The sequence below is a fragment of the Callospermophilus lateralis genome, chromosome 13 (genome assembly GCF_048772815.1).
Source record: "Callospermophilus lateralis isolate mCalLat2 chromosome 13, mCalLat2.hap1, whole genome shotgun sequence".
Classification (NCBI taxonomy): Eukaryota; Metazoa; Chordata; class Mammalia; order Rodentia; family Sciuridae; genus Callospermophilus; species Callospermophilus lateralis.
In genome coordinates this window covers 46,191,126-46,218,486 of record NC_135317.1, presented here as the reverse complement: position 1 = coordinate 46,218,486, position 27,361 = coordinate 46,191,126, and the positions used below count along the sequence as shown (strand labels likewise).

The following is a 27,361-nucleotide window of genomic DNA, read 5'->3' as shown; positions in this document are numbered from 1 at the left end:
GCAACTGTCCCGCGAGCTACCGCCGCAACGTTCGTCCACGTCGCCAGGTTTTATCCCTAGAACGGCAGGACACTCAGAGTGCCGGCATTGGGTCTCGAAGGTAAGCGGCACTCCTCTGGCCTCTGCAGCCACCAGCAGTAGCGTGTGACAGCGGGTGAGAGATCTGAGCCCCGGGAACCCCAACACCCGGGAGCCTCCAGCCCTTGAGCGGGGGCGCGTCCCTGGGCCGGGCCAGGACGGGAGCGCGCCGAGGGGGTGGGTCAGGCTGGGGCCGGACAGACTCGCCTTCGGAGCCACTCAGAGCGCCTGGCTGCTGACACCCGGGGGCCCTACAATTAATAACACGGCGCCCGCCTGCCGCTCCGGGAATCGCTTGCTGGCTTTCGGGGAAGGACGCGCCTGGGTTAGCCTGGTCAGCTCCAACTAACTCCCCTCAGGCAGCGGCAGTGACTGGAGGTCGTGCCAGTTTCCCCCGGCCTCTCCTGGAGAGCCAGCTTGAGTAGGGACTGTGTCGTTGCCACCGAGGTCCCGCGCTAGACTGCGTCTCCCGGATCTCGGGGAACTTCGTGTGGCCGCTGGGCCGGCAGGTGGGCGAGGGCGACCCTGCGGCTGGGGTTGGGCAGGAGCGTGCGGACAAGGTGAGTGGGGTAGGGAAGTTTGGGCTCCTGGTAGCACATGCTCAGCTTGGGGACGCTGACCACCGCCCCCCCCCCCCCCCCCCGCCAGCCGAGATATCCTCTCCTTCACCCTGTTCCCCGCCAAAGTTTTTCTCCGGACTTGTGGGAGGCTAAGAAGCTAACGTGCTGGAAGAGTTTGCTCAGGAGACAGAGCGAGTCAATCGGATAGGCACTCCCCCCAGCTGGGTGAACCATAAATCGGCCAGGCTTTCAGCCCCAAGTGGGATCCGGGAACCCTCACACCCCACACTTACAACTCGCTCCAACCTTTTCCTAGCCCTGGAACCCGGAGGCGTCCTCCTCCCTTTAATTCAGGCAGCGGAGAGCTACTGAGATCAAGACACAATCTTCACACTCGAACCAGTAAAAACTGCCTTCCCAGTGTTTTAAAATAGGACGTGCACAGGCCGGTTTGTCGCCGTTTCCTCCGGGGGACAGAGTTGGACCAGTTGGACCGCGAGGGGGTAACTCTGGGAGCGCGTGCACAGCTGTGGTCTGAATCTGGCAGAGAACGGTCCCCTGCGCGCTGGCCGGTGTTCGGGAAGTGGGTGACCCGCGGTGGGAGGAATGGTGTCGCTGCGCTCGGCTCTGATCCACTTTCTTCTACCTTCTTTACTCTGTCCCTCGTCGGGTCCCGAGGGTGCTCTCGCCTGGTGGCCCGGCAGAGGGCGCCAGCTCCCGATAGCTGCGGGCTGGCGGAGGGGAGGGGACTCGTGCTAGCCTCCAGGTAAGGAGCGACGTGAATCATCCCGAGAGGGGGGACCCGATCGTAGCGCAGTGGGCAAGAGGCGGGGCGTGACCCGGGCGCTACTGAGAAGTCGGGGCTGTTCAGCCGCTGTCCGGCGGGAAGCCTCGACTCTGCCACCCGGAGGTGTGGAGAAAGCGCAGGAAGGTGAGGAATGTCCCTGATCGCAGTAGCCTAAGGGCAGAGAACGACAGCTTGGGGCTAAGGCCGACGGACCTTACTAGTACGCGCCGCTGCGCCTCCCTCGAGGCTGAGGCCAGAGGTGGGATCGATTTATTGTGGCTGCTGGCGGTCCTGTCCCGGGAGGAGCGGGAACCTAGCAGGCGCCCGCAGGGAGGGGGCGGCGGATCCCCGAGCTGCTGCCACAGGGTCCCGCGGGCGGCCCACCAGGTCCCCGAGCAGTAACAAAGGCGCGGCGCGGCGCGGCAGCTGCTTCCACCCACTTCCGTCCCCGGCGCGCCCTGGCGCGCGCGGCCGGGAAGAGCGGGCCGGGCTGGGATTTCTCTTCGTGGAGTTTCGGGAAGTTAGCGAGCTGCCCGTTACGCGGGGAGGAGGGGCGGGGAATAGGGAGTCCCGGGTGTTAGTGTTTAGAAATGCACGTCATGTGTTTCTTCTCTCGCTGTTGCTGGTAAATGGCGAGAGCTGCAGGGTCCCCCCACCCCTACCCCACCCTCGAGGACCTGCGCGGGTTTGAACTAGGCGCGCCGCTTTCTCTGCCACCACTGCCCGCCCTTGCCCCTCCCTGCTGTGTATACGCCCAAGTGGACTCCCCCATGGGGAGTGGTTTAGTCCTCCTGTGACAATCCGGAGCCCCCGGCACCTCTTGAAGGAGGTAATTGCATTACTGTGAGTGAGAGGCGGGGAGGCTCCAGTCCAGGCCACAATCTGGGTCAGGTGCGGAGTTAAGCGCTTCTGGCATAGGCAGTCCAGATCCTTTGAAGTCTGAAGGTTTATTACAATTGGGAGTTCCTCGGAAGGGGAGAGGCCAGCTGGGACAATTAAAGGAGCTCCTTACCAAACACCCCACCTCTATCCACGAGGCTTGTGGTAACTTTATGCAGATCTAGCACGCGCACAAATATTGCCCTGGAAATGTCAGACACAGCGTCTCTGCTGGCGCCAGATGCTTCCAGGACCTGTACTGGAGAGGAGCAAGAGCTGCAAAGAGAAAGCCAGGTCCTCTCTGCGGGTGTGAATCCCAACCCCCAGTAGTCAGTGAAGGAAATTCATCTTTTCATGTCTTGTCTAATTCCAAACCCTTGTGTTGTAATAAAGAAAGGGCAGGAACCAGCTTTGATGAATACCTAATACAAGAGAGAATCTTACATACTTTGGCAGGATTTTCACTTTGCCCTTTTAAACCGCACAGCTTCCTCCCAGAAGGTTATTTCTGTTTTACAGATGAAGAAACTGAGGCCTAAGGAGGTTAACAGACCTGGGTGAGGTGGCACACATCAGTAATCCCAGCTACTTAGGAGGCAGAATGAATGATCACAAATTTCATGCCAGCCTCAGCAATTTAGTGAGACCGGTCTCAAAATTAAAAAAAAAAAAAAAAAGTAACTTGGTGGTGGAGCACCCCTAATGAAAACAGACAAACAAGTCCATGAGTTCTGTTCCAAAGAGGACTGCTTACTTGTTCCAATTTCTTTGGCAAAGGCTGTTACTGAAGATTTTTTTTTTTTTTTTAATGGGTTACTGGCTATACAGTATAACCCCAAGTTAAGGTTTGCTTCTGTTAGGCATTAAGGTTTGATTGACTTTCCACACATTTTTGGCTTCTGTTATTGCCAGCATCTCAACTAAACCAACTTTTAAAGCTTAAGGTTTATGAAAAGGTACCTTCTCAAAATCTTTAGAATTATATGACAGTTCCACAGAATGTCCGAAGTAGCTGCCCTTTGCTTTGTGTGCTATCTCATTAGGCAGGTGAGTCTGGCCTCAGGAACTGTACAGAGCATGGAGCTCTGTTTGCCTTCCCTGTTACAAGGAGCAGGAGTTTCTTGCCCTGTTTAAACTGTGTGTGGGATATTGCCACTGCGCTGAATGTGTGTTTAAAGTTAAGTGAGGTCTCTTTGCAAATAACAGACAACCTTACTAACTGATAAGTTAACCCCCTGAGGGTCTAACAATATGCTTAATCCACACACCTCTATGCAACACAGAGCTCAGTTTTAAAATATAGAATTTTGATATTGTGACTGTTATTTAAAATGCCTTGCCTCAAAGAAAAAGGTTTGAAACTCTGGAATGACAGTCTGTGACTCAGAATGTCCTACTGCCCTGCCATTCCTGGAGACAGCAAGGCATGATGAGTAAGGGCAAACCTCTGAAGTCAGAATGGCTGGGTTCAAATGCTGCCAGCACCATTTATTACTCTGCAACCTTGGACAATGGCTTAACCTCTCTGAGCTTCACTTTCTTCCTTTAAAACAGGGGTAATAATGGTGGTTCCTGATTGAAGCTCAAGGGTTGAATTAGATAATCCACATAGGGCACTTCGCACAGTGGCTAGCACACAGTAGCTGCTCAATACATGTTAACTAATAATGGTGTTGTTTGAGAATAGACTCCTACTTTTTCCCCTTCTGCTATTCATCTGGAGAAGTAAAGTAAGATGAGAGCTGTCTCAAACTCACTATTTTTCGTCAACACTGCAATATTGTGCAGTTAGGGATTTCCTCTTCTTTTTGTCAGCAAGTTGAGGGGGGCAGAAGAGGTTAGTAGTGATGGGAAAGTTTGCTGAAGGAATTTTTACAAGAGACTGAGTGAGTGCAGGGCTTTCCTCCTGCTTTTGCCACTATGTAATTTTGTGGCTGCCCCTCCAGCCATTTCCCTTTCCTTTAAATTTAAAGCCAGTATCCTAATGACAAAATGGCAGGACTTTAACAAAATTAGCTGAAAGCCAAACAAACTATAGGTAGCGTATTCTCTTTTTTTTGATTGATTAGTCATCTATAGTACTAAAAAAAAAATCTGCTTCTGTGAAAACCATAGTGGCTTAAACTTGGACAGAAGGATCATCTTCTTGGAAAATAGAATATTTTCTGAAAGTCTGCTTAAAGGCGAGCCACCAAGTTGATAAGAGGAGGAAGGAGAGTTTGGTATGTAATATTTCAAAAATATTTGCTGAAATAGAGTGAAATTGCTAAACTACCTTAGAAGGTAACAGAATGAGGTACAAATCAGTTAAGCTGAACAAGTAGGGCACAACCAGTGTGCCTATTTTCATGTGTGAAAACACTTGTAAGGTTTTCAATTCAGGAAACCTAAGTGGAGAATTAGTTTTCTTTTTTGCTGTTTTATAATTCTGGACTTTTTGCCTTTATGTTTTAAATGATCAATTATGGGCTAAAACACTAGAAACCATATAATAAGTTAAACAATGGATGGTATAGTTTTGGTAAAAGTTATCTTTCTGTTTACATATGGGAGTAGAGAAGGATCATCATTACTTAGGGTTGACGCTTGGATGTGAAATTCAGCTTTCTCTCACCCTGTAACCACTTGGCAGCGAGTAAAGGGTTAGAAGCAAGATCCCCCCTCTTTTGTGCATCTTGCTCCATTTGTAGCCACTTGTGCTCCCACTGTGAAGTCAGAAGCAGCTGCCGGGCATGCGCCAGACCTGCTCTGGGCTGTCGCTTCCTTTGTAGGGAAGATAAACAGGCAGCGTTATTTTGGATCACATAGCAGCTTGTTCAAAAGCATCTTGCATTCCCCAGCTGTTCCACAACTTCTTCTCCTATGGGAGGGAACTTGCCAGCTGCTGGGGCAACTGTACTTACATTTGCTGCTTTTGTTCAGTAACCAAGGAAGGTAAAAAAATCCAGGAGCCTTTGTTAAACTGTAGCCATTGTAAATAGTCCCTATTTGTTCCTGTTATGTCAATGTTATTCCAGACAAAGTCTGACAGGGGAGAAGATTTAAAAGGAAATGTCACAATTAACATTTTTTTTTCAAATTAATGTTTTGTTTCGTTTTTAATGTTTAGGATAACCAGCCTGTGTACAGTTTTTCTATACTTAAAACGTAGGTGGCTTTTATATTTCATTAATGAATAAAGGAATGGAATTGATATTAAATTTAAAAAAATGTTTTGCCATATGAATCAGGTTTAATTATATACATTCTTCTATTGCATGAAATAGTTTTGTGTTTTCAGACAAGAAGTTATTTTGCATTTGTTAGGGCTGGAAGGTACTCACTCTGGCCTTGCCTCTTGCTTTGGCAGTGAGAGAATTTGAATTTCTTAGAAGCTGTTACTTTTACCCAAGGTGATCTGGCTGTTTGGTTTAATTCAGCCAGGCTTATGTTGAGTGTTTACAAGGTGACAGGCCTGGGGAACCTGTGAAGATGAATAAGGTTTGGGCCCAGACACAGTGGGCTCCAGTTTAGAAACAGCAGACATAAACCAATAGGGGAACTGGGAGGGCTGTGGTAGAGGCGGGCCCTTTTTGTGATCATACCTCTTCAGGCACCTCTGTTTTCAGAACAGTGTTGTGATCATGACAGCTCAAATAAAGCCAGAGTTTAGCAAACTGATGTGCCAGGAGGAAGGAAGTCAAGGAGGAAAGTCTGGGTCCGGTATGACAGAAGGGGCATTATATGGTATGCCAAAGCTTGAGTACATGTACTTAAGGTCTTTGCTCCTGTAAAGACACCTGTCTCACCTTAGTCTTTGTGTCTCCCAGCTCCTGCCCCGCATTGTAAGACGTCTTACATTCCTCATTACTGTGAATGGTGAATAAATGACCATCTAGTAGCTACAGCATAAATCACAGTCATTTATTGGGATTCAGTCAGCTTCAATCCCCTTTGTTCTATAAGAGGTTATAAAATAAACCATAATCACTTGGACATGTATAAAACCCCTGACTCTGAATCTCCTCTAACTCTTAGGGGCCCTTGTTTTGGAAACTGCTAGTGACTCATAGTCACTGAGTTGGACCTGCAGTTCTAAGCTCTTTAATCTCCTTCTGGGCTCTTTCTACACATTCATGTATCTTCTACTTCATCCCTTTTGCACATTCATAGCAGATTTTCACATTGTTTCGGTTTTCAGTTGGTTTTTACTGCCATTTTCATTTGAGACTCAAGAACCCCATTAGGTTCTTAGGACTGATGCCTGGGGTTCCTGTTTTGCAGAAGAGGAAACTGAGTCTCTACATTCAGTAACCAGGCCTCAGCTAGCACAGAACTTCCATCTCCTGACTCAGAATCTGGCACTCTCCCTGGCTAAATCTTGAAAGGGTCAAAATATCCATTAAAAAAAAAAATGGTCTAAAGGTCATTTGTTCCTAAGGCTTTTTGTGCTTGCTCTGACTATATAACGGATCTTCCTGGTTTTTCACTGGGTGCGTTACTGGGATGAATCTCTCGTCGTACATCTCTGCACAGAGCAGTTGTTCTCTTCTCCTGTTGTGTTTTAAGTCTTGTCTCTCCAACGCACAGCTGCCATCTTTCTAACACATGCCTCCCTGCTCCTTTCAGGGGCAATTTCATATTGAAGCATCAGGTGATTTATTCTGATTTAATGGTTCGGGATGTTAAAAAATTCTTGATGGTATCAGATACAGACAGAAAGTCAAAGTTAACCCGTCTTGTCCTTTGCACAGAAGGACTATTGGAAAATGAGCCATTTCCTCCTGGAAGTGGTGACCATGGTGTCCCCTTAGCAATGTACACTTTAGAATTTAGAAACAGCAGCCATTTATTTTTCCACAGGAGGGAGATGATGGTGAGCTTTGTGGGTACAGCCACAGAGAGCCCCTGCTTTGCTTAGGATAGCTCTAGTATTCCTTGTGCAGCTGTAGTCTTGCTCCCTACCCGTACCTAGTGGCCCCCCCTCCACACCCCCAAACGTGGGCAGCTTTCTCTTCATTCTTCGACCCTTTGTTTTCCCTTTGACATTCTGCCCCTCCTGCTCCTGGTTGCTGCTGCCTGGCCACCTCCCTGCAGTCTAAGGTTTCAAGCGTCTTAGGGACGCATTTGCCTTAGATGCCCTTATCTCCATCTGTCATGGTGTTTAATTGCTTCCCCCCACTATCCAGCCTGCTCTTGACTTGGGGTAAGTTCCTCCCACCCCGGCTGTCCTTTCTGCTTACTTCTGTCTGCTCTTGCTTTGGCTGCTGCTGCTGCCCCCTTTCTGCTCCCAGTGCTGCTGACCCTTTGTGTCCACACTTTCCCAGGCTCTCCAGTGCATGGCTTTGTTTCTTTCCAGGCTGTTCTGCTCTTTCCTCCTCCCCTTCCTCCTTTTCCACAGTGCTTCTTAATAGATATATTTTTTCCCCTTTATTTTCCCCAACAATTTGCAGACCCTCTGCCTTTGTCCTGAGCTGATCCCATTTGTCTGTCACCTAAATTAAGTATAATTATTACATTATATACTCCCATCAGAGTTTTTATTTCGAGGGAACTTTTGCTTTTCAAAATACTTCTTTGGATTTGAAACTTGGAAACACCCATTTTGAAACTGGTCAGGTCAGGTCATTTAGAGACCTGAACTTTGGGGGAAGATTGAAATTTATTTTGGCTTTCCTTTCATGTGGTAGTACCTGAAAGTAACTGAAATGCAAGCTTATTTTGGATAACCTTTCCTTTACAAATGGAAAACTTACACACACAGAGCAGAATTAATGTTTGGGCTCTCTCTCTTTCTTTTTTCTTCCTTCAAATGATGTTTCTGCAGAATCTTGGGAGGGAGTTTGTGCTTTGTGGCCAGTTTGGGTTTGCATAAGTCATGAACAATTTGTTATGTTAAGACTGTACTGGACCAGGCGCAGTGGCACATGCCTGTAATCAATCCCAGGGACTTGGGAGTCTGAGGCAGAATGATCGAAAGTTCAAAGCCGGCCTCAGCAATTTAGTAAGGTCCTAAGCAACTTTGTGAGGCCTTGTTTCCAAATAAAAAATAAAAAAGGGCTGGAGATATGGCTCAGGAGTTAAGCACCCCTGGATTCAATCCTAGGCAGCCCACCTCTCAAAAGAAAAGACTGTACTGGGTCCTTTTGTTTATAAGGTTGTTAGGGATATGTCCTAACCATGATCCTGTGTCCATAATCATATACTGGAGAGAAAGTTTTAGGAAACCATTGTAAGATTGACCCCCACTAGGGAATTGTTATTTTTTTCCCCAAGCCATGAACAGGGAGGGCTATGCCCAGTATCAGGAATAGATCCTCTGGCTCCTGAATGTTCTTGCTCTGCCTTGTGGCAGAAGCTCCAGGGAGGACAGTATGGCTGCCACTGGGCATGGCCACGGTTATGCTCTCCGGAGCCTTCCCATCTGTTCAGTATTTAAGAGATTGCTCTTTCTTTCTTTTCTTTTCTTGTACTAGGGATTGAACCCAGGGGTGCTTATCCACTGAGCCACATTCTCAGCTCATTTTATTATTTATGTTTATTTAAGACAGAGTCTTGTGATGCTTGTTCTTTCTGTGGTATATAAAAAAGGGAGAGAAAGATATAGTTACCTTATTTACATTTCTCCTTGCTTTACTTTTTTTCAAGTTATGAAAAAAAGTAAAAGGACTTACCTGTGCCCCAATTAAATTTGGTTCTTTAATTTCTCAGTTAAACCAAAGCACAGTTTTCTTGCCCCAGTAGATATGGGGCTCTGTTTACAACGTTGGGATAGGAACTGATGTTTCAGTGTGGACTGTACCATACGTGCCCAAGGGATATTCATTTCAGTGATGTTCTTTAACTGGTACTGCTGAACGTGATCAGGATGTGGCCACCCGCTTCTGAACCTAGTCAAGCTGCCCATCTATAATGACCTCTGGAGAAAGGTTCTTGAGATTGGAAGTATGTAGAAACGAAAGCGCTCAGACTGTTGGTTCCATCACTCATTTGTTCAGCTAACATTTCTCAGCCACATGGCATATGTACATGTGTGTGTATGGGTGTGGGTGATGTGCATGGACATCTGTGTACATTCTAGGTGTTGAGAATGCTTTGTAGAGTGAAGCCCTCACAGAGCTCACGTTTGGGGATGCAGCTGAGGAAAATCAGCATAGGTGCTGTGATGGAAGCACATCCCGGATGTAATGGAGACACAGGAGGATGCCTTGGTGGGGGCTGCTGCTGAAACCTGCTGCTTGCCAGGCCCGATGCTGTGGGCTTGGCTTTCCTTCCCCCTTAAGTCAGCACTGTCTTCTTAAATAGAAGCCTTGGTAGGTTAAGTATCTCAAAGGAGGTCTGACAATGCACAGTGGAGTCTGAGTTTGAACTTGGATCCAAGGTCATGAACCTTCTTGCAGTAAATGACAGGTTTTCTATCAGTATATTCCTAGGTATACTTGTCCTCTACAGCTAGGAATCTACTTCAGTCACCAGGGTACCTCCGTCACTGCATGGAGTTGTTATGTATGTGTTGTATTTAGATCTTCAATGTCCCCCAGGGGCCCTTCTGTTAAACATAGGTGGCCAGCCTGTGGTACTGTTGATGGGTGGTGGAACCTTTAGGAGGTGGGGCCTACTGGAAAGAAAGTTAGGTTATTTGGGGTGTGTCCTTGAAGGAGATGTCAGGATACTAGCCCCCCCTCCCTTTCTCTCTTTCCTGGTTGCTTTGAGTTGAGCAGTTTTCTTCTACCACATGCTCCTTGCTTGTTACAGACCCAAAGGAAGCTGAGCCCAGTGACCTTGGACAGAAACCTCAGAACCCTGAGTTGAAAAAAATATATTTTTTCCTTCTTATAAGTTGATTTTTCTCAGCTATTTTGTCACAGTGATGGAAAGTTGACTAATACATTAATAATGGAAGAAGAAAGCCCAGAGCCATTTTGTCTGAAGGATGTACAGTGGTGATTTCACTAGCTCTGCCACTGAATAAAGGAGATCCATGGTGATCTGATCTAAAGAGTTCCTCCGAGTCTGTGATTATGCATTTTCTTCTCTGAGTGTCCTTGACATTCAGTAATCTGGCAACTGTATTTCTAGAGACTTTTCTTTCCCTCTGTTAAACATTCCAGAAACTGCCAGTGACAATAATGTCACCCAGAAGAGACTGTAGCCCCACAACTCTGTCTTTTGGGTGCTGTGCCTTATGCCAGCAGCCTTGAATTTCTGCCTTGATATTCTCAACTGGGCTTGGGTGAGGAGAGTGGTGCTATTTCAGCCCTGCTTAAGGGAAAGGTAACTTCCTCATTAGGGCCTGTTCTTCAGTGGAGCCTTCTCTGAGCAGGAGCATGCCTGCCAGGACACGCCTGTGCAGTGCTATTGGTTCACTTCACCGCCAGCATGGTGGAGTCCACACTGTCCCTCCACGTCCCTGCTTTCTAAGGGTAGCAAGGCTCTGTATTTCTGATAACACCCAGTTGTGGTTGTTAAAAGTACCGGCTAGGCAGGTTGGAGGAAGCCTATTGCCCTTTGAAACAAAGGGGAGAATGGAAAGAGAAGTTGAATCCTGTCTTCTTCTAGAAGGGACCAAGAGGACACCTGCAGCTTATTCAGGATGACTTACGCTGCGCCTAAGGAAGAGACTTTGACAAGCATTTGTCTGTCCTGTTTCTGTTTCAGATGTGGCTTTTTGGTAGGGATACAAGTAGAAAGCCAGACCTCTATGCCTGACCTGTGTATCCTAATGAGGAAATTCCACAGGTGAACATGCTTTTATTTAAAGACTACAATTCTTTTTTTTTAATCCATCAGCTTTTAAATCCGAATGTTCTGAGAATAAGGCTAAGAGTTTACATTCCTGGAAAAAGTGATAGATCATGAAGTCAAATTTAGAGAGGACTTATTTCAAGCAATTTTAGACTATTTCTGTTCAACTCCTAAAAATTAATTTGATATAACATTTTTAAATAGGGCATGTATGTGTGTGTATACATATGTGTGTGTGTGTATGTATATATGTATGTATATGTATATTTTTTTGTATTGAGATTGAGCATTGAGTTTCCAGGAAAAAGAAAAACATATTATATGCTTGACAAGAAAATTGTATGGTTGGAAAATGTTTTGGTTGATTATTTATGTAAACCCAACATCTGTGTGTTAAAAAAATAACTTCCTCATCATTTTTTAAAAAACTAAAAGCTTTCATCGCGTGGCATTTGTTTTTTTCTGTACTTGGTTCTCACAGTGCTGGAGGAAAACACAAGTTAGTTACAGCAGTGAAAGCACTTTATTTTTTTTCCATGTGAAAATTGGTTCCATCTTTTGTAGCTTGGCTTCCAAAAACAAAAACAACACTGCCGCCGCCCCCCACCCCCCAAAAAAAGAAGAATCTTAGAAAATACTGCAGACTTATTGTGGGAAACTTGTCACTTTTCCTTTGAGCACGGATACTGGTTCTAGGTCCAGATCACATCCATATCTGATTGTAGCACTATCCATATTTTGCATACTCCATACCCATAGTCTTCAATACACATTTTCTTTTCACTTCCCACTTCAGCCTGAAGTTGGCTTTGCCAAGTTAAGTGCTGTGTTCGCATAATCTTCACCCAACCCTTTTTCTCATTCTCATCCAAGATTTTTATCCTCTTTGGTTGCCAGATTCACATAGACTGCTTATAGTTTACCCAACAATGGGTTTTCTGTTTAATGTTTTCATATTTTCCAAATGGTTTTCCCATTGTTTGGGATTTTAGAGACAACTAAGGAGAGTTAACGAGCAAAGTTGCCTCCATTGGATTTAGGTTTGCTGAATTCATTTCCATCACCAAATGTAGGTCAATGTGAGGATATCTATGATGTAATATTTTAAGATTTTGGTACAAGTAGGGGAGTGAAGATGACCTGAAAGATGAAAAGAACTGGTGTCACTGTATGAAAGAATTTTTCTCTTTCAAGATATTTTTCTTCTCCTCCTCCCCCTTCCTCTTCTTCTTTCCCTCCTCTCCTCCATCATTTCTGCTCCTCCCTCTCCTCCATCATCTCTTCCCTCCCCTCCAACATCATCTGTCCTCCATCGTCGTCTCTTCCTCTTCCTCCTCCATCATCTCTTCCTCCTCTTCTTGAAGCATTGTTCATAGTTTGGTTGGACAAACATCCTTGCTAACAATAATGCTTTCTTAACAATGAATACTGAAAGTTTTAGGAAAGTACTATGAAAATGATTTATATCTCACTAGCGTTTTTTTTTTTTTTTTTTTTTTTTGTACTGGGGATTGAACTCAGGAGCAGTTGACCACTGAGCCACATCCCCAGCCCTATTTTGTATTTTATTTAGAGACAGGGTCTCCTGAGTTGCTTAACTCCTCGCTTTTGCTGAGGCTGGTTTTGAACTCAAGATCCTCCTGCCTCAGCCTCCTAAGCCACTAAGATTACAGGAGTGTGCCACCATGCCCAGCTAATAAGCATTTTGAAATCACAGTTCAAGTTGGAGATGCTTATTCAAATTTTATGATGTTTATGGAGCACTTTTGTATGCAAGGCATTCTGCTAGGCATTGTCATGTATCTCAATCACAATCATCAGGTGAAGTATTTCCATTATGCAGATGCGCAATATCAAGGCCCACAGAGGTAAAATGGTCGGTCATAGCCATGTATCTCTGGGGGATATAATTGAGAGTTAAATCTGGATCTTTTGCTGCGAAAGTCACATTCACTTGGCAGTACACTCAGCTCATAAATAAGTGGTAGTATACCAAAATGAAGATCATGCATGTAATAGAGGATTCCAGAAGTACAGCTTAATGCAAAATACAGTAAAAATTAAAGAACAAAACTGTCAGTTTTGGGTTGGAGTTTTTAGTGCCCTTAAGTTGAGTTTGGAGGCTAGGATTCTTGTGTCTGCCTGCTCTTAGCTAAAGACATTTATTGTCCCAGATTTTAGTACAATTCATACTGAAAACCCTGTTGTGTGTGTTTGTGTGTGAATGTGCACATCTTGCAAAGACAAGTTTGGTGCTAATGTGGAAAGAATTCTAGCTGAAAAAACCTGGAAAATATTCACTGAACTGTTTTATTTCTTTTCTTTAAATAACTTTATTGAGGTATAATGTTGCCACAGTTTTCTTAACCTTCTAGTAAGGTTTTTGGGAGAAAGTTCAGGTCAGTGTTAAGCCACAATTCCTTAACTTCCAGGGCTCTATGATAACGATCTTGGATAAATTACTCAAACTTTTCTTGATATTTGCAGAAAAATCTTTTCTGTAGTAATTTGGGAGATTTTTGTATCTTAAAAACTTGTGCAAGAGAGAATGCATAACTTTAAAAACTAGACCAACACTAGTTGGAACATTAATCATGTTTCCCCCTCCAGTGACCTCTTGATGTTCTGTATTAACAGGAGGAACACAGCATCATAGTCACTCAAAACAATTCCTTGAATTTAAGTATGGTTTATGTGTCCACATGTATCTCATTTTATTTTGCTTTATAAGATGAATAGTCCATGCCTTCATATCTTTCTTTTATAGATGAGGAAATTTAGGCCCCCACAAAAAGAGTGTTAGGTTCCAGACTATCAGGCACTAGGCATCAGGATCCAACCTGGAACCCAGGTCTTTGGATGCCTAGCCCTGTTTTTTCCACTCTTGATTTCATTGAGCCAGTGACAAATGATAGAGATTTTCCAGTGTGTTTCTTAAAAACCCTTAAAATAGTTATGGTTATTTCTGATATTCTACTTACCACCATTTAAAACTTGATTATAAAGCGGTCCAACTTCTTTTCTTTGTTAATCCATCATGCGATGTAAGGCAACAGCTGTTGGAAGAGTATAAGTTACCACCATAAATAGAGTAAAGCTCTTCATTGAGGGTTGAAAGGAAAAGTTTGGCTCAGTTGAATGATGCCTCAGGATTTTCAGTGATCAAAATGGAGAGACTGACTTTGCTGTTGAAGGTATTGACTTTCCTGGGATTATTCAAGCAGATGTGCTGAAGAGCTAATCTCTGCTCCGGGGGTGTTCACGCTGACTAGTCAGTGCATGTAGGAGAGGAACTGATGTTTACTGAGCATGTTATGCTACGTGCTAGGCAACATCTATACCTTACTTTATAACAGTTGTTAGTGTAGTCCTGTAAGGAGTACAGCAAGTCTCGTGGAGTTTTAATTTAAGTGGTGGGGCTGGTGTTATTTCCAGTCTCTTTCCACTAACTCTGTCATCTCCAAATGTTGTGATTTATGTTTTAAGATTAGCTTTCCTGAAAATGCCTTCTCCTCTAACTCTGACTAGTGACAAATGATAGATATTTTCCAGTGATAGAGATTTTCTCAGCATAGAAGTCAGATAAAAAGTACCAGTTATGATGATACCAGTTGGAAGTCAAAAGACTCTTCTTTTTCTTTAAACAGCTTTCTTGAGATGTAATGTTGCCACTGTTTTGTTAACCTTCTAGTTAGGTTTTGGGGGGAAAGTTCGGGTCAGTGTTTAGCCACAATTTCTTAACATCTAGGTCTTTATGATATGATCTTGGATAAATTACTCAAACTTTTCTTGATATTTGAGGAAAACTCGACCTGGATCTGGACTGTGTGCCCATTATAAGTAGCATAGGGCAGTGGTCCTCAAACTTTAATGTGCATATATGGCACTTGGTGATCTTGTTCTAATCTTTCATGCATGTACTGATTGTCTGTCTACTTGTTCAATCAGAAGTCAAGAAAGCAGCATAGAAATATGTGATTGTGATTGTGGACTTGTCTATTTCTCTTTGTATTTCTGTCAGTTTTTGCTCAATGGGCGGACAGTCCCCAATTTATGGTGGTTTGACTTAATGATTTTGGGCTCTCCAATAGTGGGAAAGTGATACACATTCAGTACAAATCATGCATCAAGTTTTGATTTTGATCTTTTCCCAGGCTAGTGATACTCTTTTGAGGTATGTAGCAGCACTGGGAGTGGCAGGTCCATCAGCCATGTGATCAAGGGGGAAACAGCTGATATTCTACAGTGCCTCCGTTTGGGGATGTTCTTTGTGTTTTTGCATCCCTTCCCATCATGGCTACAAAATGCTTGTGTGTGTCCATGAGATATGCAAAACTTCATTATAAAAGAGCCTTTGTGTTAGACAGCTTTGCCCAGCTGGAGGTTGATGTTAGCATTTGGAACTGCTTAGGGTAGGCCAGGTTAAGCGACATAAGTTTCCTATGTGAGATGTATGGAATGGATTTTGACTCATGTTATTTTCATCTTAGGTTGGGTATGTCAGAACAGAGCCCCAGTGTAAGTGGAAGACCATCTATATTTAGATGCACAACTACTGAAGTGAATAAATGATTAGGATTTTTATGTCCTATTGATGAACTGGCCACTTACCATTATGAAGGGATCTTTTTTCCCTCAACTGATATCCTTTTCTCCAGAATAGGCTTTGCCTGATTTTCATAAAACCACTTCAGTTTTCTTTGGATTGGTGTTTCATGGCGTATCTTTTTCTATCCTTTTACTTTAAAACTGTTGTGTCTTTATATTAAAGTGCACTATACCTTTGAATCTCATTACATGTAACTATTGACGGAGCTAATTTTAAATCTACCATTTTGCTAGTTGTTTTCTTTATAGCCTATCTGTTCTTCCTTGCTGTTTCCTATTTTTCTGCCTCCTTTTGGGATTCTTCGAATCTTGTATAAATTCATTTTCTCTCCTTAATTAGCTTATTGGCTGTATCTCTTTGTTTAGCTGTTTTAGTGATTGCTTTAGTAAGTAAGTATACATCTTTAACTTTTGCAGATTGACAGTTTCTCCCTTTTAGTTCTTAAAGCGGCATCATTTTAAACATGAGCAATGTGTTTCTGAGTACCTACTATGCCTGCATTGTGAGTTTCTCCAAAATGTTTGGTGAAGCAGGTACTATTTTCACCTGTGACTGAGCACTAGCCGCTGCTCTCATTCATCTTTTCGGGGGTGCTTTCCCCAGCCACAGGAAGTTTGCTTATGTGCATGCACTGAATACTTGAGGATTGAGATCTCTCCTCCAGAACTCCTCTCTGTGCGCAGTTCTCTCCCTTTTGGTACCTTTTCTTACAAATCCTAGCTGCCTGGTTTCCCCAAACTCTCAATCTGTGTCCTTCATGCAGGGAATCTGCTGGACTTTCTCCCTCCCTGTGTTACTTCCAAGAAATCCCTCTAGGTGATACGCTTGCTCAATCACACACTCATCTCATTTGCTTCCTGATGTCCTGTGTCCTGAAACCATTATACAATATATTTGACTGGTTTCTCCTTTCACCCCTTACCACCTCCTAGTTGTCAGGCAAAAAGATAAATGTGCTTCCCTTTTTTCCCATTTTGATCTAAACTAGGATTTTTGTTAAAATTTAGGTTCTACTTAGTACATTTTGACTAAGGCCTCAGACTCTATATTTCTAAGAAAGTTTCAAATGATAGCAGGGCTTCTGGGAAAAGATTGCTTTAAGTAGCTAGAAATTTTAACTATTCAATAGATATATAACATGAGCCACATCTGTAATTGGGATTTCTTTCTTTTGTGCTACTGGGAGTTGAACCAGTAGTTACCACCAAGCTATATTCCCAGCCCTTTTTTATTTTTTTATTTTGAGACAGTTGTGGAGGCTGGCCTCAAACTTGTAGTCCTCCTGCTTCAGCCTCCATGGTAACTGGGATTACAGACATGTGCTGCCAGGCCCAGCATAATTTGAGATTTCTTAGTAGTTACATTAAAACATAAGGAGAAACAGGTGAAACTAATTTTAACAATCTGTTTTCCTTAATCTACTGTATTCAAAATGCTATTATTGCAGCAGAAATCTGTGTAGAAATATAAATGAGACATTTTTTCTTTTTCTTTTTTGGTAGTTAAGTCTTGAAATTTGGCGTATATGTTACAGCTATATATGATCTAAATTCAGATACTAAATTTTCATCTGAAACACCTGGTCTGTATTTAGATTTCATAAAATTTATAGTTGAATTGTAACCAACTTCCAGATGTACTTAAGTTTCCCAGCAGCTGAATCAAGTGTCAAAAAAATCACTTCCCCTTAATATTTGCATCCAGATTGACAAAATGGATTCATCTTTTTTTAGAATTAATTTGACTTTTTGAAACAAAAGCACATCAGTTTAAAAGCTCTATCTGTTCAAGTTATGTAAATTTACTCACTCTTACTCCAACTCAGTATTACTAACATCAAATTCAAAGGAATACTGTATTTTACCACATGACGATTGCCACAGCATTAACCTATATTTATGAGTATTTTATGCATCCTAATCTTGCACCAAAGACAGTTTAGTTTAGATGATCTGTAAGAAATACCAAAATATTTTTGAAAAAGCTTCACATAATGTTCCCACCTCACTTTAAAAAAATTTTGGCATCAAATCTGTGTCGATTGTGTGGTGAAATATATTTAAAAATTGAGAACTAAGTTTTAATTTATCAATATCAACTAAATATTCTTTAAACTTTTCTTGTAGATTTTGAAGGCTATTTATTTCTGCTTTTGATTTCAGTGAAATATGTATATAGATTCAAATTAGAAAAATATATAGCCAGGGGTGGTGACATATGCCTGAGGCTGAGGCAGGAAGATCCTGAATTTCAGGCCAAACTTGGCAAGGTAGTGAGACCCTGTCTCAAAATACAAAATGAAAAGGGCTTTGTAATTCAGTAGTAAAGAACCCCCGCCACATTCAATTCCAGTACCATACACACACACACACACACACACTCACGTATATCATCATTATTTTCACTTGTCTTATGAAAAGTATTAATTTCAGTACAGATTCTCCTGCCTGTCTAGCTGGGTTACAAATAAATTTTCTTGTTCTTGGAATTTCAAACTTCGCTTGTTCATTATCTGTGAGTAAACCCAAATCACTTTGCTGTTTGTGTCTTCATTGAGTATATTGCATGTGTTCATTTTGGACAAAGTATATCTTGAATTGGAGTAAATGATACATGTATCTTTGTAGAACTCTTTTGTGACTGATCCAGAAATTATTGGCAAAGACAACATGATTACTGAATTCATGGGTTTTGTCAGGCACAATGGCACATGCCCACAGTCCCAGCAGCCTGGGAGACCGAGGCAGGGGGATCACTCCTTCAAAGCCAGTGCAGCCATTTGGTGAGGCCCTAGGTAATTTTGCAAGACCCTTTCTCAAAATAAAAAATAAAAACAAAAGTGCTGGGGATGTGTGTCTCTGGGTTCAATCCCTGGTCCAAAAAAAAAAAAATCATTGTTTTCTATTTCTTTCAGCAGATCAATAGACACGCCATAATTCATAGAATTTATATATTTATATGTATCTTCTGTACAATTTTAAGAATATTTACCATGGTTTATATTAGTGTCCCACAAAGGCCCATGTGTTAAAGGGCTGATTCCCAGTCTGTGGCACTACTGGGAGATGGTGGAACTACTAAGAGGTAGAGCCTAGGAGGGTTTTCTGTTCATTGGGAATGTGTCCTAGAAGGGAATAGTGGGACCTCTGCCTTTTCCTGTCTCTTGGTTTCCTTTCTTGGCTGCTGAGAAGTAAGCACCTTATTCTACCACATGCTCCCTGCCCAAAACAAGAGGGCCAAATGACCAAGGATGGAAACCTCCAAAACTGTGAACCAAAATAAGCTTTTCTTTTTTAAAAGTTGGTTATCTCAGATATTTTGTTATAGCAGCACAAACTGACTAATACATTACTCATGACAGTTTTCATAAATGGCATTTCAGAAAACTGACCACAAATGAATATCTAATAGCACAAATAGGTGTTAAGAGATAAACTAGTCTCTTATTTTAAAAGTCTGGTAAGTCTGGATTTTTGACTTAACATAGTAGGAGCACTCTCAGGTATGATAGAAACTTTTGTTCCTAATTCTAGCCAATATTCCTTAATAGATGCAAAAAATCAAGAAGTATGAATCCAATTTTGGGGGGAGGGGTGCTTTTTGGGCTGTGAATTGACAACATTTTTTTATAAATTTGTAAGTCTTTTGAGATAAAAACTTTACCCAAAACATTGAGTAGTGTTTCTTACTTTGCAAATTTCATTTAAAGCTAAAGAAAATTACTTATGGTTCCCAAATGTGAAATCCTTTGATTTTTGACATTATTAAAAAATATTTTGTTTTCTATTGGCTGTTGCTTAGTTGTTTAATTAAAAGGCTTTCACTTTTCATAGAATATATTTTTTATTTTCTCACAATTTTCTTACAAAATTTCTTTAACTAATCATTTTCTTAGCTTTTCTGCATCTAAAAATCATTTTCTTTTAAAAGCATCAAACGTGTCCTATTGTTGGCCAGAGTTACAAGCTCAGATGTTAAAAATCATTATTTTTTTTTTTTTTTACTGACAGCTTAATTCTAACTTCAAATGACTAATTTCATTGATCTTTTTTGACTCTTTAGAGGAAGCAGCATCAAATTCACTATGGCTTTGCTGAAATTGTTTCTTAATATTGTCTGCTTTGTTATCTTTGATTTTCTTTTTGTAGCCAAAAGCTTTTTCATTTTATTCTGCTACAGAAAATCATAATTGCCTTTGATTATGACATTTTTTTATATACTTCCTCTTCCATCTCATTTTTCCTTTATCATTCTGACTGTAGAATTAACTTCTGTAGCTCTATTTATAAACTAAAAAAATTATATTTTATATAAAACAGGTTTTTCAACATAATTGCCAATTGTGGCTTACATAATCAGTACTATAACTTGTGCAGTTTAGAATATTCAGATGAGTGCACTACAGTGTTAAATCTGTGTGAACAAAATCATTTCAGCCAATCAGTGTTGCAGTCCTGTGTAGATCCCCACACTACACTTTGCTAGTAACATCTTAAACAATGTAGTATTTAATGTCAAATGTAGTACTGCCAAAGCAAAGTATTCGTGTTTAATAGAAAAATACTTTGCACTGCTTCTGTTTGTAAATTTAAAGAAAATTTATTAAAAGTTGGCGTTTTGTTCCATATTTCCAGTATGGCACACCATTTTTCAAGTACCCATGTTTGACCATTGGTTCTTGTACTGGATAGCTCCGGCCAAGAGCTATTTGCATTTAAACCTAGGGACCTCCTATATCTAGATGGTTTTTCACTTTCTTGTTCTGCAGCTATTTCTTCCTTGCCTGGTTTCACAGCACCCAGGAAGTTTTGGAGTGTAGCAGAGGAAGCAGTAAGTAGTCTCTGAAGAATCTGATGTCAGTGCCTTAAGGCAAGTGCTGGTGAACTCTCAACTTTCCACTGTGTTAGACCATTAGGGCAAGTCTTGGGACCCAAGTTCTGACCTCAAGGACAGTCTGGGTCAGACTGTGGGTTCTAATAAGTGTTAGCTTGGAACAAGGCCACGGCAGGCTTTGTAGGTCAACTGCAACTGCTCGTCCTCTTCCCAGGGGCCACTGACTAATGACCTCTAGAGTATTCTGACTTGCTCCTCCTTGGATGGGGATTCTTTCGGCAGAGGTTGCATTCTCTTGGTTCTGGATAAAGTAGATTTCATCTTCACACCATCTATTAGGGTGTTAGGGGAAAGCTGCCCCTTAGCCAAGTTGGCTTGAATGTTTTTAAAAAGTCATCTCTATTAATAATCACAGTGCACGCTTATAATCCCAGTGGCTTGGGAGCCTGAGGCAAGAAGATTGCAAGTTCAAAGCCAGCCTCAGCAATTTAGCAAGGCCCTAAGCAATTTAGGGAGATGCTATATCAAATGTAAAAAGTTAAAAAAGGGGGGGGCTGGGGACATGGCTCAGTGGTTGAGTACCCCCGAGTTTAATCCCTTGTACTGGAAAAAAAAAAATTGCCAGGAGTGGGTACTGGGGGATGTGGCTCAGGTTAAGTGTTCCTAGGTTCTATCCCCAATACCAAATCATAAAAGTCATCATCATCATCATCATCATCATCATCATCACAGACTATGAAAATACACATGAGAAAAGTGGAGAAAATAGAACAATTGATTTGTCTGTTGTAAAGAAAATAATGATGCAGTGAAATTTTCAGAATTAAGATGCCACCTTCATGAACCAGGACATTATTTTCAGAGTGAGTACACCTGATTTTCTTTAATCCTAACTAGCCTGGACCTTGATTAAACCTTGGATTTCCTTCTCTTTTTGAAAATTCAGTTTATATCCTGAAAATTCCTGAGTTTGTTTTACTGGCCTCATAGGAAAATTTGGGATGTTTACTAACTCTTAGGTTTTGAATCCTTTTTTTTTTTTTTTTTGTCCCTGATCCTTCTCAATGTTTTCTTATCTCCCAAACACATGTTCTGTGCTTTGTATGTTGATGTATGTTCAGAGAGAGCTCAATCAATAACTACTCATTACTTGCATGTCATAAAATATGAAGTGTGCTTAGTTACCACTGAATAGCATACTTTAGAATCCTGAAAACATTGAGGAAACAACATTATTTCTTTCTCTTTATTTTCCATTTTTTCTACCCCCCCCCCACTCTTGCATTAGGAATTAGAAAACAGATCCACAGTGAATGTGTCCAATAAATTCACCTGGCTTCATGTTGTTTCTAAGGAAAATAATAAAATCTACACCCCAGAGTCTTTTTAAGGTTTAAGTATTATTTTATCAATGTAGTTATAGTCACTTCCTGTCAAGTCATTCAGGATAGAGATGACTCAGGATAGCTTTGCATTGGTTGGCTACAGAGGATAAATGAGTGACCCTCTGAAATGCAGTGAGAACAATAATCTATCTAGATCCTGTTCCCACCTCTGACACCATCTGGTCAAATAGCTTTGTGAGCAACTTCCCTCTTTCCAAGTCTTATTTATTCATCAAGGTAGGAATTAGACTCTAACACTGTCTCCCAGTCTGTTCACTGAACATCAGTGGCCCTGAGATGTTGCTAGTCTGGTTTTTCTCCAGTGTATTCAAATGAATTGGAGAAAGATTGTGTGTGTGGAGCCACTCTGAATGATTTGTGCCTCCCATCCTGGAGCGGAGAGGCTTTGACCAGTCACTACATCTCACAGTGACCTGGACATTGCCCTGGTCCAGGAAGTTTGAGGGCATGTCTTCAGATGTAGGCGTGTCGCCCCATGGATTGAGTGATGCTCACCTGTTCCTTTGTGTTATCACCCCTTTGCCCTGTTTAGGATAGAGTGTTCCATGGAAGCTCCCTCTGTGTGTCCCCTTCTCTTGCTCTGCCTTTGGGTGTGGCCTTCCTAGATGTCAGTCTTTCTGCTGACAGCAGACATCATGAAGCTAGACTCAGCCCCCTGAAACCTGACCTCTTGCCTCATTTAGATGACTTCTCCTCAATAAAAGGGTTCAGCATGCTCACTTTCTCTCTTTTCTGTGGACCCTTAAGGTCAAAGGACCCCCCCAAAAAAGGTATTTGTCTGTCTCTTTTGGTTATTTTGTGCAGCCCAGTTCCCCTGGAGTGATCCTGTGTGTTCTAGTCACTTAGAAAGAGACAATTGTGCATTACCACACTTTATGTCCAGATTGGATATTCAGAAGCTCATAAACACAGTAGAGGCTACAAGAAGCCATTAAGTAAAGAAATCTACTTAGCACTGTTAAATCTTGTTTTTTCCTGAACTCTTTGACTATGAAGAGGAGGAACACTCTTGAATATATTGGAGTATCCTGTAGTACATAGTTTGAGAAATATTGGACTAGATCAGGGGTCAGCAGATGAGAGATTGCGAGCCAATCTACCTTGCCACCTGTTTGTGCAAATAAAGTTTTGTTGGAACACAGCCCACACCCATTCATCTACGAACTGTTTGTTTGAGCTCCAGTGGCAGATTTGTATAACTGTAGCACAGACCTGTGTGCCCACAGTGCCTCAAATATTTACCATCTGGTTATTTACAGTCAATAACTCCTAAACTAGATGATTTTTTAAAACGTGATTCATGAACACAGTTGAAAAAAAAATCTGAGAGTAAAGAAGAGCTGTTAGTGAAAAGCAAATAGTGTCTTTTCAGAATCAACACTTTTTTTTTTAAAGAGAGAGAGAGAGCGAGAGAATATTTTAATGTTTATTTTTTAGTTTTCAGTGGACACAACATCTTTATTTTACTTTTATGTGGTGCCGAGGATCGAATTCAGCGCCCCGCGCATGCCAGGCGAGTACACTACCGCTTGAGCCACATCCCCAGCCCAAGTCAACACATTTTTAATAGCTCTTTTTTTGTAGTATTTCTTCTATAACTCAAATAATATACCTACTCATTGTTTTTGATGCTTCTGCTTTGGGTTTTATCTATTGGTGCTTTTGCTATGATAGATGAAGCTATGTGTGCACACACTCATACACAGGCAGGCACAACTTCTTTGCTTTATCACTATTGAATTCTTCTATTGATCACCATTGCAATTTTAACTTCCATACACCTCTATGTCTTATTCCATTAGCTTTTCTTCCTTTTATCTCAAGTGCCATATTTTATAAGATGAGCGTTCTCTGTCTTTCAGCTTTTCTCAGCTCTGTCTTTACTTCTGGAAATGTTTTCTTCACTTTGTCATTGGCTGAGTCTAAAGGTTGCAAGCCAATGGAGCAGGGAGTGTAACCTTTGAGTCTAAAGGTTGCATGCAAGCAATGTTAATATACACCCTGCTTGAAGGAGAGCCAAGCAGTGTGGTGTGGACACACTCCTGCTCTGTGATTCTTATAGCACGCTATGGCCTCACTCAGAGGAGAGAGTTTCTAATGTCTCTTTCAAATGGGTTCACATGTTTCTCAAAATAATGGAACATTTTAACCATGTCTTGCTTGTCTTTTGTTGATGATGCTTTTTTCCCCTTGAGTTTTTAAATTTTCCTCCCCTTGCCTTATTGAGGGAAGAATCATGCCTCCTTTTGTTCTTTCCCTTCACTATGCAAGTTTTTACATTTTTAAAGGAAAATTGTTTTGATTATAATTTTAGTGGGCTATACTACCTAAGTTTAAGTCACAGCTCTGGTATTTACCAGCTGTGTCACTGTTCTAAGCTTTCAGTGTCCCATCTGCAGAGTGGGGATGATAATGGTGATGCTCTTGTAAGTATTATGAGAGTTAAACACAAAAAGTACTTAGTGCAGTATCTGGTGTGTATTTTCTGCTGTAATGATAGCTTCAGCTGCTATTTTTTTGTAAATGTGTTACATTATTTCCATTGATTATAATCCATTTAATTATTACTTAAAAAGTACTTCTAATCTGTAAAATACTGTTTCTTTGGCTTTTAAAATTCTACTGCTATTGCTGCCATTGTTATTAGCACTTCTACTGTAGATATCTTCACACAAGCGGAAATAGGAACTAGGAAATTTAAGTTTAAGGTACAATTAATGGCATGAGATTGGAAGACATTTAATTTTTTTTCTTGGAATTTTTTTTGCAATTTTTAGAATTTTATAAATGTTTAAATCTACAGAAAAGTGGAAAGAACAGTCCATAGTATATCTCCCTCTGTGAAGATACTGATAGTTACTTTGGAACTGTCTCAATAATCTAGGATAATCTCCCCATCTCAAGTCCCTTAACTTTATCACATCTGCAAAATCTTGATTTCAAGGATTGAAATATGAATATCTTTTGGGATTTTATTATTCAACCAACTATGTATCCTTTGACCATGAATATTTATACAGCCCACATTAATTTTGGTTGTACCAAACGTTTTCTTGGGAAAATTACAAATTGAAGGAGAAAATGGCCACCCTAAATTTTACCTTTGTTACCAATATACAAGAATAGAGAACTTCTAATGCTTTATAATGTATGTGTTTTAAAGATCAAAGAAAATCTCCCTCATTTACTATTCTTTCTACATTTCAAGTAAACTTTAAAAATTGGCACCAGATTTACATGGTTTGAACTGATCCTTTGTAAGCATCTCAATGTAGTGCTGAAGTCAGGGGGTAATTTTTTGAATTTACTTCTTTAAGTCTATTATGAGTTAAAGTATCTTCCTCCTATCTCCAGGACTCCTGGATCTGTGTATGTCTTTTGGTTTCGGGTTAGACCTTGAGTTACTCTGGGCTATCCTTGTTGATGGAGGAAATAAGAGTGGCCGGGGGCCGGGGGGGGTGAGGGGGTTGGCAGTGAAATTGAACAGGTCCTGAATGTCCAGAACAGGGTTTTGTGTGGAATGTAATCCTGCTGTGACCTCCAATTTCCACTCAAGTCCTCCCCCTCACTCCTTTCCACCTGCCTACCCGTCCACCCAGGGCCACACCCTTCAAAGGGCTTGAGTCCATTGAATTGAGCTCAGAATGATTTTTCTGCTTTGCATATGTCTATGTGTATATTCCCAAATAATCTGGTTCTAGAAAAGAGGAAAAAGTGGCAGAATTGCTTTGGCAGTGTATTCTTGACACCATATTAGGGGCTTTGACTGCAACCCCTTGGGGTGGCAATTATACCCATTTCTTATAAGTAAAAGCAGGAGAGAAAGGTGAACCACTTGGGTCTGCCTTTGTCCCTGTGGGTGACTGTACCCACAACTCTCTCTGTGGTTTAGGACAACTTTTCTGACTTCCTTCACTTTTGACCATGGCGGTAGGTTGCTCAGGGTGTTGGTTCAACACACAGCCCGTTCTGGGCAAGGCATGGCTCAAGGTGCAAGAAGTGAACCTGACCCCGTTCTCATGGGGCTTTCGATCGAGAAAGGGAGACAGAACAACGAACCAAGAAACATGTGATTACAAATATGGTACATGTTCTGTAGAGTGCAATAATGGGAGTTCGGGGTGGAGGGAACCTTTAAACTGGGAGATCAGGAAGGTCTTCATAGAGGAGATGCCATTTGAATTGAAATCTGAACTTGAAGGAGTGGTTGAGCCCAGAAAGAGTGTCACTCACAGGTACCACCCACCACTTGTGCATTTGCAAATTTATGTTCACAGAAAGCATGGAGATGAATTGGCTGTACCTTTTAGTTCATACCTCCTTTTTCCTGTTTCTTGCAGGTTCTTTAGGGCAGAGGTGTATTTTGTGAATGAATGATTAGAGCCCCAGAGTAATGTTATTAAGTTGTTGCATTTTTATCATGATTTTCTCATTGGAAGAACTTGTGTTCCAGGATAAACCCTTCCCATCTTGTCTCAGATAAAAGGGAACAATATTTAATTTTCCAGTTTCTGCAGTAAGTGATTTTCTTGGGGGTGGATGAAGGGAATGGTTGGAGGAAATAATCAAAATTGTCAAATCAAATTTCAAGTGAAATTTGGCAGACAAAAATTGAGATCTTTTCTACTGCAGGTCTATGTTAGAGTCTGGGAAATTAAAAAAGAAGAAATGGGGCTGGGGTTATAGCTCAGTGGTAGAACTCTTGCCTAGCATGTGTGAGCCTGGGTTTTTCTATCCTCAGCACCACACAAAACATACACATTCACATACAGATACACACACCCAAAAGAGTCTGAGAAAATCAACCCTACTAGTGAGAGATGTGGTATAAACACTTCAGAAGTACTGTAAAACCACATATATTTATTTTTTAAATTTGATGTATCATAATTGTGCATAGTGGCCGGGTACACTGTGATAGTACAGTACATGTATTCAGTGTGAAATAATACAGTCAGGGTCATTGGCATATCCTTCACCTCAAACATTTATCTTTGTGAAAATAACATATTTTAGGTCATGATTTATTGCCTGCTGGGTTAGTGGTGAACACACACATATATAAAATACTGTAGGTTTAGGGAGCCATATGAGCTTCACAAACTTGGGAAATTTAATGGGAAATCAGAGTCAGCTAGGAGAAGAGTGGTTTCCATTTTGAATGTGGCAGGCTAGGGTGATAGTCCACAGGAGCAGGAATGACCCATGGACTTCAACATTAATGGACAGCTCAAGAACCCACTTGACAGTTTCCTCAGAGGAGAGTCATTGCCATTACTACTGATTTTACCCTGGACCATTTCTAGAAACCACCAGGGAATCCCTATAAGATGGGAAACACCCTGTGGTGTCGGGTACCATTGGCTCCAGAAGGACCCAGGGATTCCCCAGTGGCGCTCCCCTCTACCTCTTTGAGGTCATTGATGTCTGGACCCTCCCCTTAGTAGAGGCTACCACTGGCCGCATATGTCCATAGTCCATTGGC

General features: G+C 41.7%; 1 protein-coding gene across 3 annotated transcripts in view; it reads left to right on the top strand.

Moving 5' to 3' along the window:
• Window positions 1-297: 297 nt before the first annotated feature.
• Window positions 298-27,361, top strand: part of Svil (supervillin) — a 225,616-nt gene continuing 198,552 nt past the window's right edge. Inside the window, exon 1 of one of the 3 annotated variants that reach the window (XM_076831667.1) lies at window positions 298-587. The gene's annotated coding sequence lies outside the window, so the exon portion shown is untranslated. Of the gene's footprint in view, window positions 639-1,440; window positions 1,570-27,361 lie in introns of those variants that run through there. The other 2 variants (XM_076831665.1, XM_076831666.1) reach the window with 2 other exon arrangements.